Here is a 15,361-nt window from a genome sequence, read left to right as displayed (position 1 = left end):
ACTTGAGCAGATTGCTCTTCCACAACTACTTGTGTTTCCTGCTCTAATTCCTCCATAGGTGTATCGATGCTTTGTGATTCTTGAATTTCTTCAAGCTCTACTTTCCTCCCACTGAATCCTTTGGAAATAAAATCCTTTTCTAGGAAAACTTCAGTTCGAGCGACAAACACTTTGCCCTCAGAAGGATTGTAGAAGTAATACCCTCTTGTTTCTTAGGATACCCGACAAATAAGCATTTGTCAGATTTGGGCTCAAGCTTAGTTGAAATTTGTCGTTTCACATAAACTTCGCAACCCTAAATCTTCATGTAAGACATATGTGATTTCTTAACACTCCATACCTCATATGGTGTCTTCTCAACCTTTTTGGATGGAACACGGTTAAGTGTGTAAGCTGCTGTCAATAGTGCATGTCCCCAAAAGGAGTTTGGAAGATCGGCGTGACTCATCATGGATCGGACCGTGTCTAACAGGGTTTGATTTCTTCTCTCAGATACACCATTCCATTGGGGTGTTCCAGGAGGAGTAAGTTGGGATAGGATCCCACACTCTTTCAGATGGTCATCAAACTCTAGGCTTAAATACTCACCACCTCGATCTGATCGAAGAGTTTTAATATTCTTACCTAGTTGGTTTTGTACTTCATTCTTGAATTCCTTGAACTTTTAAAAGGACTCTGTCGCTTTCGCGAAAAACAACCGGCGGGAAAAGACACAGAGCCGCCACCGTGCGTTATTTATCCCAAAGGGGGAAAGGAAACGCTCGAAGTAAACCTAAGAAAGGGAAAGGAATGGTCTTACGACCAGAGATTGCTAGGATCGGGAGTCGGTTACGCAAGGGTAAGGTATTAGCACCCCCTCACGTCCGTCGTACTCGACAGGATCCACGCTCAAAAGAATAGAATAAGGTTGTTAATAAATTTGCTCAAAACTGCACAAACTGGAATAAAAACAGGAAATAGAAAACGGAGAAAGCGGACTCGGCAGGATGTCACATCCTGGGCCTACGTAGTTTTTCAGACACAAACATCAGAGTCGACGTAGTTCGGGGAAATGGGAAACGTGCTCTCTAGGACCTCGCATCCTATGCATACGTATCTTCTCTAACCAGAGTAAGAATCAGAGCACTCGTATCTCGGCTAACGCACGCCGAAATAAAACACTGAAAGGTGACACTGAGACGTCAAACGAAACACACAACCGGAAATAGAAGGCCAATCAATGGACTTACATCCAACTCCTAACGACAAACACAAACAGGAAACCGACTGCCAATAGATGGACTTACATCAGACTCCAAACAAACACACAACCGCGGAAACCGAATGCCAATGGCTGGACTTACATCAGACTCCAAACACACACACAACACCGGGAAACCGAATGCCAATCGCTGGACTTACATCAGACTCCAAACACACACACAACAGGGAAAAAGAAAAGAGTGCCCGGAGAGATCAGCTCAATCTCCTGCCTACGTACCTCATCTGATATGAGGATCAGGGCGACGTAGTTCCCCTTAACAGGGAAAAAGCTCTCCTAACCAGAGACTAGGGAGATAACAAACTAATAGGGAGACTACGACTCGAGCCTAGAAGTTGTCATGCAAACGATCCCTAAGTTGAGGTCTCTAATCAGAACCTAACTCGCACAAGAAGCAAGCTAGCCTAAACAGCTAGTAAACAAGCACAAGTATCACACACTATATACAAACAAGTGGCTCATACAAGGTTGGGCTTTAGTCAAGGGGTCATATCAACCTCGATAAACAAGCCAATACTGGAAGGGTATGATGGAGCTCTTAACCACTGACATTGACCGTCAGGGTGAGCAGATGAAAGGTAATGAGGATAAGACCTCATAGCTCTTAACCCGGGCCTGGGTGAGCTTCAATCAATGAAAACGTGGGGATCCAGAATGAGGGACCCTACTCCACTTGACTGACTCTATATACAAGGATCTTGGGTTAGGTTCAAGAGCATCAGCATGTAGTGCGAGCATAATGAACGACTCAACGAATAACAGGGGATTGATTGCTAATCCCTTCTATCTGTCAATTGCCTCTTCACTTAGGAGGACTTCAAGTACATGGCACAAATATAAACAATCACAGTTATTGCCTCTTAAGGAGGACTTCAGCCAAATGCCTGCCAAAAGAAACGACAGGGCTTCCAGACTACATGCAGTTAGAGGATGATTACCTAGGTGGTATGCCAACCACAAGCAAAGCAAAGCTCAAGCAATGAGCTAAAAGCAACTAATGTACCTGTAAGAAAGTCAAACAAGTCAATATTCACATTCAGACAAATCACACAGTCAACAGTGGTTCTATATGTACACAAGTCCTATGTGCAAACACTCAAGTGAGTTCATCACCAATGACCTACAACACTATTAGTTAATCAATATAATTTGCATCTCAAGTCAAGAGATTACATCAACCATTAGGGGCTAATTGCTTGAACTTGAAATGCAAAGCTCAAAAGGTGAGTATAAACCACTAGTACAAAGACTAGGGTCAAAGGCAAAGCAAAAAGTCAAAACAGAAGTTGATTCTCAACATGTCCAAACCACAAGGCAAGTCCAACTTATGAGCATGATAAGGCAAAGGCATACAATGTGATCAACAATTGGACATTCAAACGAGAAAATGCACATTAAATCAGAAACACAACCAATGATCATGAAATTTTATATACAAGCTTAACATGTTGAACACAAGCATGATGCCAAAAATTAGAATCAGAAGAGCTCAATTGACATGGCAATGAAAATGAACAAGTATAACATCAAATTGTGTGACATACATTGTCACACCATACATTCATGTGTCCAAAACAGAAATGAAAAATGCTAAAAATGCCAAACCAATTCTCAAAAATCAGGTAACATGTTAGGATTAAGCATGTTAAATTTCAAGGCAATTGGAGAAAGTATGAGCATTTCACAAATCATTTAGCAACACATACCACATTTTGCACCATGTTAAAACATCAACTCACAATTGAAAATCCAGCAATGATAAAATCAGGAAATTGACATAAACAAATAGTAGACATCAAGATGAACATGTAGGAAAAAATTTGGATTTATTTGGAGTAATATTCTATTTGTTATGAATTTTTGAATTTGATGGAAAATAAATGGAATAATGTGACAATCCATGTAAATGATATTATGAACTAAAATGGAAACTGCCATAGTCAGGGATTGAACCCTGGTCCTCAAGGTTATAGGCGCTTCAGAAATTAATTGGAATTTTGAAGGAAAACACACGCCAGGTTTCGAACCGTGTACATGGAGGTCCAAGGTGCGCTAACATGGAAACGTTGCCGTTTTGGCCAAGGCAGGGAAAATCCAAAAAAGAACTTCCAACGTTGCGCCTGGGAATCGAACGTGAGACCTGGAGGTTACATGCGCTAAATCCCTAGCTGAACCAGACGCGCTCAACACTATTCACGGACGGTGGAACACGGTGGTTTCCACCGTATTCTTCCTTGCATCCGGCGAACAACATGAACAACATATATTTTTTTTTTGCAGAATTTTACATACAATACACCAATCGAACCGTCTCGATGCCAGGAGTATGAATCTAACATTATTTAGGCCTATAACTCCATGAATGAGGCAAATCGAAGCAAAACATTATGTACATCAAAACTTTAAACATTCATATCTCACTCAATATTCCACCATTTTCAATGAAATTTGCATCAGAATTCTCAGCATGGAAAGATCTACAATACTATGGCAATAAAATCAAGAATTAAGGTGATCGAATTTCCAACCTCTTGAAGAACAGTTGATGAAAACAGTGGATTCAAGCTCCCTCCAGCTCCAAATCTTCTCCTCCAACCTTGATATGAAGTCTGGTACACGAATTGGCTCTTGAATTGGCTTGGATCTTGATTAATTTTCAACTTCCATGTTCATCTCCATGAGCTTGATGTGCACAAATCTTGATGGAATTCTTCAAATCAATGCTCAATTCCTACTAAATGACACTTACTGAACCAGATTATGCAATAACATTGAGGTGTTATGTGGAGAAATTTCAAATTTGGATTGAGAGAAAAATTGGAGGGAAAAATGATTCTAGATCTAGAATGTGTTAGAATGAGCAAAATAGTTACAATTAAGCTTATATATGACATGTTAATTATGCTGTAATCATGATTAGGCATTGGCTAATGAAAAATTAAGAAGATATGAGGTGTTATGCACAATTGGTAAATGAGGGTGCATGGCAAATTTTTACACGTGAACAGTACCATGTGGATGCTCAAAATCCCTTAAAATCATCTCATGCACATAATTGGATTGGAATTAAACATGTATGATGCACCAAATTTGAATTTGGCATTTTCCCTCCAAAATGGACATGCATGAACAAATGATCATGTGATTAAATTTCATGCAATGTAATGATGGATTTGGAAAATATAGGTCATGACATGCAATTTTCAAAAAGAGTGGCCTAAATTGGAGTTTTGGATCAAAAGTTATGGCCATTTGAAGTTTCATGCTCACTTGGTGATCATTTGCTCATAACTTCCCAACCATTCATCAGATGCTCATGATATTGGACTTTTTGGAAATGGGAGAGAAAGATATTAAACTTTAATGTTGGACAAAATTTCATTTGAAGCTTCTTTGATGTTGGAAAGTCAAGTTGAATGTGGTCCAAAAACTTGCCATTTCTGGAAACTTGCAATTACAGGTCACTTTCCATTTTTGGAAACTTTTGATCTGGCTTCAATCTCTTCAATGTAGATGTTTGACATGATGAATAAACCTCTTTTGGACATGAATGAAGTGTCTCAAACCATTTCTCCACCTCCTAGCCCTCAGTTGACTTTTATGGGGCCCAGATGACCTGGCAATGCACTGATGACTTTGAGCCTCTACCACTTGGCCAAATTACTTCAAAATGAACCTTTGCTCACATAAGCTCTCTAGAATACCCATGTGGCCTTCATCTCAATGAGAATACTTGTCCTTTTTGCACAGATGAATTCTCTTGATGCCAGTTCTTGTTGATAAAATGCAATGCAATATGAAATGATTTGTGACCTAAAAATGAAATGAATGCATGAATGGGGGGGTGCAAATTTGAGATGCTACAGATTATGATTTGTGTTTCAATAAATACACATAACCATATCTACTGAAATCATCAGTAAATGTGATGAAGTACTGAAAACCTCCTCTAGCTGGTATGTTCAGTGGTCCACATACATCAGTATGTATGAGGGTCAAAAGATCATTAGCTCTTTCACCTTTTTCTGTGAATGGAGACTTTGTCATCTTTCCAATTAAACAAGATTTGCATGTCTCATATGATTCATAATCAAAAGAGTCCAAGAGTCCTTCTTTATGGAGTTTGGAAATGCATTTCTCATTTATGTGGCCTAATCGACAACGCCAAAGGTAAGTTGGATTTAACTCATTAGGTTTCATCCTTTTAGTATTAATGTTATAAATAGGCATTTCAAGATCAAGGACATATAGTCCATTGTTCATTTGTGCAATAGCATAGAATATATCATTCAAATAAATTGAGCAACAATTGTTCTTTATTATAAATGAAAAACCAAACTTATCCAAACAAGAAACGGAAATAATATTCCTGCTAATTGCAGGTACATAATAACAGTTCTCTAACTGAATTATTAAACCACTAGGTAAAGTCAATACATAAATTCCTACGGCTAAAGCAGCAACCTTTGCTCCATTTCCAACTCGTAGGTCAACTTCACCTTTTGCCAAATCTCTACTCCTTTTTAGCCCCTGCACATTGGTACAAATGTGAGAACCGCATCCAGTATCTAATACCCATGATGCAGAAGTAGATAAATTAATTTCAATAACAAAAATACCTGAAGTTAAAGTCTCTACTTCATTCTTCTTATCTTCCAGGTACTTTGGGCAGTTTCTCTTCCAGTGTTCGGTCTTACCGCAATGGAAGCAGGTGCCTTCCTTTGCTATGCCTCCACTAGGCTTCAAAGAAGCAACAGTGGGTTTGGGTTTGGCAACTTCCTTGCCTTTTCCTTTATCACCCTGCTTGGTGGGTCTTTTGTTCTGTCTCTTTCCATTTCCGATCATCAGAATGGACTTCCCTTTTGACTTTAGATTCTGCTCAGCAGTTCTTTACATGGCTAGCAGTTCAGGAAGAGATTTGTCCATATCATTCATATTGAAATTTAAGACAAATTTACTGAATCCATCTGGCCACGATTGCAAGATCAAATCAATCACAAGTTCCTTTCCGAGGGGAAACCCCAACCTCTCAAGGTTCTCCACATAGCCAATCATCTTGAGCACATGGGGACCTACAGGGGCTCCCTCAGCTAACTTGCCTTGAAAAGGGTCTTTTGAAACTTCAAACCTTTCATGACTTGCTTGCTCTTGATAGAGCATCTTCAGGTGTTCGATCATATCGAACGCTGCCATGTTCTCATGTTGCTTTTGCAACTCTGAGTTCATGGTAGCTAGCATGAGACAAGCAGTTTCATTGGCATCATCGACATGCTTCTTATAAGCATCTCTTTTTGCCTTAGGTGAAGAACTAGGAGGTTCCTCTTCAGGAACAGGTTTCTCCAAGACATACAGCTCTCTATCATGTTTGAGGATAATCTTCAGATTTCGGTGTCAATCCAGAAAATTTGTCCCAGACAATTTTTCCTTGTCAAGGATTGATCGCAAAATGTTGTTAGAGGTGTTTGTTGTCATGGTAATCTACATGAAAATAATGAAAATATAAGTATCAATACATATTTAATTATGCCTTTAATTAAATATGCTCCCACTATTTTACTCAAAACAAATGACCCGCACCATTTGATTCGGAAAATCCCGTTGGAAGATTTTCTAGTGGGTCGAGATCCACATTTCACTTTGTTTTAAGTCCGCGTAGGCAGATTACATAAAACTAGGTTATTTAGGTAGGAACTCATTCCAATTGTATCTAATACAACTCTAGAATATTTTAGTTGGGTGAATAACTCCTTATTCCAATCCATCACATGGATCATTTCCAACTCTTTCTTCTAAACATATATAATCTTATTATAATTTTTTTAGTTAAGTTTGACTCATTGTTTTAGCAATTGGAATTACAATTATCCCATCGCACGTTACTAATATAGAACATGCACCTCGCGTAGGCGAAACCTACATTATCCGATACTAGTCTTGATGAGTGTTAAAACTTGGAAAGCATAAACTTAATATTTAATTTGAGGGAATTTGCAATTATTCTGATCTCACCGGATTATTTATCATATAAATCGTCTCTCACATGCATCAACATACATTCACATGCATCAACATACATAATGAAACAGTTATGGCCCCGAGCGCAATTGTTCTCTCAAGCCAAGGAGAGAACCTAAGCTAACCTAATAACGATCTAAGCTTCTCCAAGCAAGATCTTCAAGGTTGTCCTCCTTTGATATTGAATTCTTCTCTATCTTCAAAACATTACATTACATAAAAGAAACTCGTTTTACATACGAGGGAGTGAGATGAGAAAAGAAGTTACATTAAGAGATTAAAAGAAAGGCACGACACGCAGGTCGTATTTTAAAAACCCAAAACAAAATAAAGGAAAACTAAGGCCATAACCGATCACCACAAGACAATAATAATAAACACATTATTAGTATTAATTTTAATTCTTTTAATTAATTAAAACCAAATTAAATTTCGGCGACCAATCACACTAGGCAGAGTTAGTCGGGGGTCCGCTGCCCAGTCAGCGAGAACGGGGGTCCAGAAATTTTAATGAACAATTCATTTGAAATCGACATCGTTTTTCGCATCAACACTTGATACTTTAAGGCACAACTCTTGCGCAGTCACAATCCTAATCGCATAACTCTTTGACAACACAACCCTTGTGCCGTTATTAACCCTAATGCACCAATTTCAGACCGTCAAACACATCTCGATTGTTGATTCAGTATGATTGGTCAACAGGTCATTGCTTCACCATACTAATATCGGATCAAAAAGCAAACGACCATTGATCGCCCAAAGGAAAATAACCATTAAGTGTTTGAATGAACAAAACAGAAACAGTATATCATATATACCGTATTTTGCATCAGGATTACTTATATCATATAAATAACTTGATCGATCTCAATTGCATAACCTATGGACGATCAATCTATCGTTGCTTCACCATACTAATGCTGGATTTCGAAGCATAGTCAACATCAATCATCCAAATCGTACACACATGATGCCAAATTTAATTACTCGTTTATTCTTTGATTCATTCTGTCTTTTAATCGTATTAATACAGAAAATACAGAAAATAAACAGCTATTAGATGCATGGTTTCGTAAGTGGCTCTGATACCACTGAAGGAGAAGGGCGATCCAAAATGCAGCGGAATTTAAAATTTTCCCTTTAGTGATCCTTACGAATGGGCATGATCAGTGATAGAATTGTTACCTCTTGTGGCGATTGTAACCTTTGATGCAGATCTACAAATCGATCACGAACGTCGAACGATGATAACGCCTCCACTCAGTCCACACGAACGGATTCCTTCAATCTCAGTGCTAGCTGCTACGAATGAAGGCTTTGAGTGAGAGACAGAGAGAGAGAGAGAGAGAGAGAGAGAGAGAGAGAAACGAAATTGCAACTGCACAAATGCTTCTACACAAGGGTTCTATTTATAGAACCACTTGTGTTGGCTGCAAGCTAAAAAGCCCACTCAAGTGTATGTGGCCCATATCTTATAATATGCCAAAATCACTTAAGCGCGTGGTACCTTACCATATTTCATATTCTACTTAAGTACATCGTACCTTACGATGTTCTACAATTCACTTAAGGGCATCGTACATTACGGTATTCCTTAGTTACTCTATCTCTCATCAATCCGTCCTTTTGTGTGTGACCCTGTAGGTTTTCGTGGCATTGGCAATTATATTAAATCACGTATTTAACATAATAAACAGTGAGCGGTATCTAGCAACACATCACTGCTACCCAAGACACGAAAATGTCATGTGATTTGACAAATCCTTTTGTGATAATACTTATATGTACAATTACCCTTTTACCCTTATTGAAATTCTGGTATCAGATATAAGATGTCGAAGATAATGTCACGACACTAATATCTGTTAATACACAATGGATAAATAAACAGAATTGTAAAGAAAATCACACAAGCAATTGTTAACCCAGGTCGGTGCAACTCACCTACGTCTGGGGGCTACCAAGCCAGGAAGGAAATTCACTATAATAGAATTAGTTCAAAGACTACCCGTACACTTCACCAAGTTATAGTCTTTCTCACCTAATCTCTACCCGTGCAATTTCTACCTAAGCACTCTTAGATATGAGAACCCACTCACTTCCCTTACAATCACACACCCGTGATTTTAAACAACAATCCCTTGTGAAAAGAAAATACTTTTCAATTACAAACTCTTGATTTTACTTCACAGTTTCAATCAAGAAGACACACTCTTGATCTTGCTTCAAAGCTTTGATCAAGAAGACAAATAAGTCCAATTCAATCATCAATGGATGACTTGAATGACCTACAGACACAAACCCTAGCTCTATCTCTAAATTTCGCTCAGTATTGGTTGTGTGTACAATCAGGTTTTCTAAGTCCCTTTTTATAGAAACATTGGACATCTTGAAAACCCTAAATATATTTTCCAATCAAATCTTTTTATAACAACTGTAAAGATCTTCCTGGAAAATAAACAAATCTGGTTGACCTCCTTGATAGAATGCGCCAGCTAGCCATATCTTCCATCAACCAATGATTGTCATTAATTGTGCAATCACAAAACACCAGACATTCACATTGAATGTTCTGTGTACAGGATGTCATGACATCGGGTCTGACATCTGGAAAAATCCTGCATAGTCCAGTTTCCTTCTATAGCAGGTACAACCATATCAGATACCATGACATTGTGTATGTCATCTGAAACAATCCTGCATGAACATGTCTTCCATTTAAGCTCCAGCAGGTACATCCAATATCAGAAGCCTTAGCATTGTAAGTGGCATTCTGAAACAATCTTGCATGCACATGTTCTTGAACTCCAGCAGGTACATAGGATATCTTATGTTAAGACATCACACATGACATCTTGTGAACACTCTTTGTTTTACCAAAATTGCTGCCAACACTTAGAATCAACAAACTCCCCTTTTGGCAAATTTTGGCTAAAACATATATCTGTCCTTTTTGTTCACAAGGCAAACTATCAGCAGTTAAACCACATAAAAGTAGTTTAATCAGCAGCATAAGCAAAAAACAATTACTAGCTATGGCTACTAGTAATACACACATGCATAAGGGTACTTCTCCTCCCCCTAAATTTGTGCAACAATCAACAGAATTACTAGTTATGGATGCAACTAGTAAGACACACAAATGCACAATGCACCAGGGTACTTCTTCTCCCCCTAAATCTGTGCATTCATAAAAAACAGCTACTGAAAACTCCAGCACCTGTACCAGCCAGAATGTCATACTGACATCTGCTACAACATCAGCACCTGTGCACCATATCAATAATAACTGTCCTTCTAATCATCCACATCCAACTTCCATATCAAGCACTTCTCTCCCTTTTTAGTCAAAATTGACCAAAGGTAAATGCATCTCATCGAATCTTTACACCTATCACATCTTTCGCTACTCCATACCTCACAAAACTCCAGACTCTTTTTGTGAGAACCTGCCCCAGACTCCATTGATTGCTATAGATTCTCATACACACAGATCCCCAATTTTCCTCTTAAGCATTCAAATTGATTTGTATCCAAGGCTTTTGTGAATATGTCAGCTAATTGCCTCTCTGTATGAACATGCTTCAGTGATATGATCTTTTCTTCCACAAGTTCTCTGATGAAGTGATGCCTGATATCAATGTGCTTTGTCCTGCTGTGCTGAATAGGATTCTTGGAAATATTTATAGCACTCAGGTTATCAGAGTATAATGTCATGACTTCTTGTGTGACATTGTATTCAGACAATATTTGTTTCATCCAGACCAAATGAGAACAGCTACTTCCCGCTGCTATGTACTCAGCTTCAGCAGTGGATAGAGATACACAGTTCTGTTTCTTGCTGAACCATGAAATCAGATTGTTTCCTAAGAAGAAACATCCTCCTGATATGTTATTCCTATCATCAGCACTTCCAGCCCAGTCTGCATCACAGTATCCAGTCAACATAGATCCAGATCCATGAGTATATAACATCCCATAGTCACTGGTGCCATTGACATATTTCAGTATTCTCTTTACTTGGTTTATGTGACTGACTTTTGGTTCAGCTTGATATCTAGCACACCCACCAACAACAAAAGCAATGTCAGGTCTGCTTGCTGTGAGATATAGCAGACTGCTTATCATGCTTCTGTATAGACTTTGATCTACACTAACACCATTTTCATCTTTGGAGATTTTTACATGTGTAGGAGCAGGAGTTCCTTTGTGGCTTGCATTCTCCATGCCAAACTTCTTCACAATGTTCTTGGAATACTTGCTTTCAGATAAAAAGATAGAGTCTTCCATATGTTTGACTTGTAGCCCAAGAAAGTAAATCAGTTCTCCAACAAGGCTCATCTCAAACTCAGATTGCTTTTGTCTAACAAAGTGTTCAACCATCTGCTCTGACATTCCACCAAATACTATGTCATCTACATATATTTGTGCCACCATGAGTTTCCCTCCTTCATTCTTCACAAACAGAGTTTTGTCAATACCTCCTTTCATGTATCCATTGTCAGTGAGGAGCACTGTGAGCCTCTCATACCAAGCCCTGGGAGCTTGTTTTAACCCATAAAGGGCTTTCTTCAATCTGTACACATGTTTTGGAAGGTTTGGATCTGTGAAGCCTTTAGGCTGTTCAACATATACTTCTTCATTTAGGTAGCCATTTAGAAAGGCACTTTTTACATCCATCCGAAACAGTTTGAATTTCAGAATACATGCCACTCCAAGCAGTAATCTAATGGACTCAAGGCGAGCTACAGGAGCAAAAGTTTCATCAAAGTCAACTCCTTCAACTTGAGTATATCCTTGAGCTACCAATCTAGCTTTGTTTTTAGTAACAACCCCTTGTTCATCAGATTTATTCTTGTATATCCACTTTGTACCTATGACATTTACTCCTTCAGGTCTAGGAACCAATTCCCATACTTCATTCCTTTTGAATTGACCTAACTCTTCTTGCATGGCATTGATCCAGAACTCATCAGTCAAGGCTTCCTTGATATTTCTAGGTTCAATCTTTGACACAAAGCACCCATGTGAGATTACTTCTCTTGATCTAGTAGTGACTCCTTTATCTGGGTCTCCTATGATAAGGTCTTTGGGATGATCCCTCTGAATTCTGGTAGAGGGTCCCTTGTTGATTTTGTCATCTTCAGGTTCGGCTTGAGGTGGTTCTTCTTCCTTATTCTTGTCTGAGGGGTCAGTTGGAGAATCATTCAGAGATGTCTCGACATCGTCTGTGACATCAGTCTGTTGATCATCAACCACTACATTGATGGATTCCATCAACACATTAGTTCTGGAATTGAAGACCCTGTAGGCTCTGCTGTTTGTTGAATAGCCCAAAAATATTCCTTCATCACTTTTGGGATCCATCTTCCTTCTTTGCTCACGATCAGCTAAGATGTAGCATTTGCTACCAAATACATGGAAGTATTTAACTGTAGGTTTTCTTCCTTTCCAGACTTCATAGAGAGATGTGGGAGTCCTTTTCTTTAATGTCACTCTGTTGTGGACATAGCAGGCTGTGTTCATGGCTTCAGCCCAAAAATGATAGGGTAACTTCTTAGCATGAATCATAGCTCTGGATGATTCTTGCAGAGTCCTATTTTTCCTTTCCACCACACCATTTTGCTAGGGAGTGATGGGGGATGAGAACTCATGATGAATTCCTTCTGAAGAACAAAATTCAGCAAATTTGTTGTTCTCGAACTCCTTTCCATGATCACTTCTTATTTTGATAACCGGACTTTCTTTTTCCCTTTGAAGTTTCAGACACAGCTCCTTAAAGACTTCAAATACATCAGATTTTTCTCTTATAAAATTGATCCAGGTGTATCTGGAGAAATCATCCACCACCACATATGCATATTTCTTACCACCAAGGCTTTCTACCTTCATGGGTTCCATTAAGTCCATATGAAGTAGTTCCAGGACTTTGGTAGTTGTGTCATGTCTGAGCTTCTGGTGTGACATCCTTGTCTGTTTTCCAATCTGACACTCCCCATAAATTTTTCCCTCATCAATCTTTAAGTTGGGAATCCCTCTAACTGCTTCTACTGATATGATTCTCTTCATACCTTTTAAGTGCAGATGGCCCAATCTTTGATGCCATATCTTCACTTCTTCTTCTTTGGCTAAGGTACACATTGAAGAGTATCCAGTTTCTTGAGAGCTCCACATGTAGTAGTTGTCTTTGGACCTAACTCCCTTCATGATTACTTTATTTTCTTTGTTAGTAATCAGACATTCAGTTTTTGTGAAGTTTACATTCAGACCTTGATCACATAGTTGACTGATGCTTATAAGATTAGCAGTTAATCCCTTAACAAGTAGCACATCATCAAGGTCAGGAACTCCAGGGCAATCCAGCCTACCCATTCCCTTGATTTCCCCTTTTGCACCATCACCAAATGTAACATAACTCATGGCATGAGGATGAAGTTCAGTCAATAGGTTTTTGTTCCCAGTCATATGTCTGGAGCAACCACTGTCAAAATACCAATCTTCTTTGGCGGAGACTCTGAGGGAAGTGTGGGCTATTAGACTTGTGACCTTTGTCTTAAGAGCCCATTGCTTTCTGCTGACAGTCTTGTGATGTTTGGACCTAGATTGGTGTTGGGACTGAACAGGACTAGGATAGCCATATAGCTTATAACAGAAGGGCTTCAGGTGGCCAATTTTCCATAATATTGGCATTTCCATCTTTGATGGTTCCCTTTCTGCTGTTGTGACATCTGATGTGCCATCTCAGGTTTGCTTTTACCATGGTTGTTCTTAGGTTTGTATTTTGATTTGCAACTGCACTCAGCCTTGAATCCAATGCCTGATTTGTTTCCAGTTATTTGCCCAGTTTGGAGAATCTTGTCTAGAGTGGCAGATCCATTGTTGAGCATTTTTACATACTTAGTCAATTCATCTAGTTTGGAATTCAAGAATACAGCCTCAGTTTCCAATTTTGAGATGGTTTCCATACACTCTTTCTTCTCATTTTTCAGCTGAGCTATCACTTCCTTCTGTCTTTCAACTTGTCTACACACTCCTGCCCTTTTGTGGCATCACTCTTTGTAGGTAGTGTTCAGCTCTTCAAAGGATCTTTCATCATCAATTGACTCTTCCTCAGACCCCCATCTTCCTATCAAAGCATTCACATGATTTGTAGCTTCTTCAGTTTCACTTCCATCAGACCAAGAGGCTACAAGGCTCCTCTTTTGTTTCCTGAGGTAGGTCCCACATTCAGTTTTAATATGACCATATCCATTACACTCATAGCACTGAACTTCTTTGGGCTTTTCTCCAGACTTTGTGGTCTTACCAAAGCTGTTGGATTTATTGATGTCAGATGTGATGTTTTTGACATTGCCCTTAGCTCTGACATCTACCTTTTTCAATAGTCTGTTGAACTGTCTTCCCAGCATTGCTATCTCATTTGCTAGGTCTCCATCAATGTCGTGACCAGCTGCCTCATCTTCCTCTTCGGTGTTTGACACAAATGCTATGCTCTTGGCCTTCTTTTCAGCTCCATCACATATTCCCATCTCAAATGTTTGCAGGGACCCAATCAGCTCATCCACTCTCATATTTGAGATGTCTTGAGATTCTTTTATGGCTGTGACTTTCATAGCAAATCTCTTGGGGAGTGATCTTAATATTTTCCTTACCAGCTTTTCATCTGACATCTTCTCGCCCAAAGCTCCAGAGGCATTGGCAATTTCAAGAATGCTCATGTAAAATTCGTGAATATTTTCATCTTCTTTCATTCTTAAGTTTTCAAACTTGGAGGTGAGCAGCTGAAGTCTAGACATCTTTACCCTAGATGTGCCTTCATGAGTGGTCTTGAGAATGTACCAAGCCTCTTTGGCTATTTCACAGTTATTTATCAGCCTGAAAATATTTTTGTCCACTCCATTGAAGATGGAATTCAGAGCTTTAGAATTTCCAAGACCAAGATATTCCTCTTCCTTGGACCATTCTTCTTGAGGCTTTCTCTCAGTAGCTGCTTCTCCTTCTTTAGTAACAACAGGATGCACCCAGCCTGTCAAGACAGCTTTCCAAGCCTTGTTATCAAGGGATTTTAAAAAGGCTACCATT

The sequence above is a fragment of the Lathyrus oleraceus genome, chromosome 2 (genome assembly GCF_024323335.1).
Source record: "Lathyrus oleraceus cultivar Zhongwan6 chromosome 2, CAAS_Psat_ZW6_1.0, whole genome shotgun sequence".
NCBI lineage: Eukaryota > Viridiplantae > Streptophyta > Magnoliopsida > Fabales > Fabaceae > Lathyrus > Lathyrus oleraceus.
The sequence above is the reverse complement of the archived record's forward strand: the minus strand, read 5'-3'. Positions refer to the sequence as shown.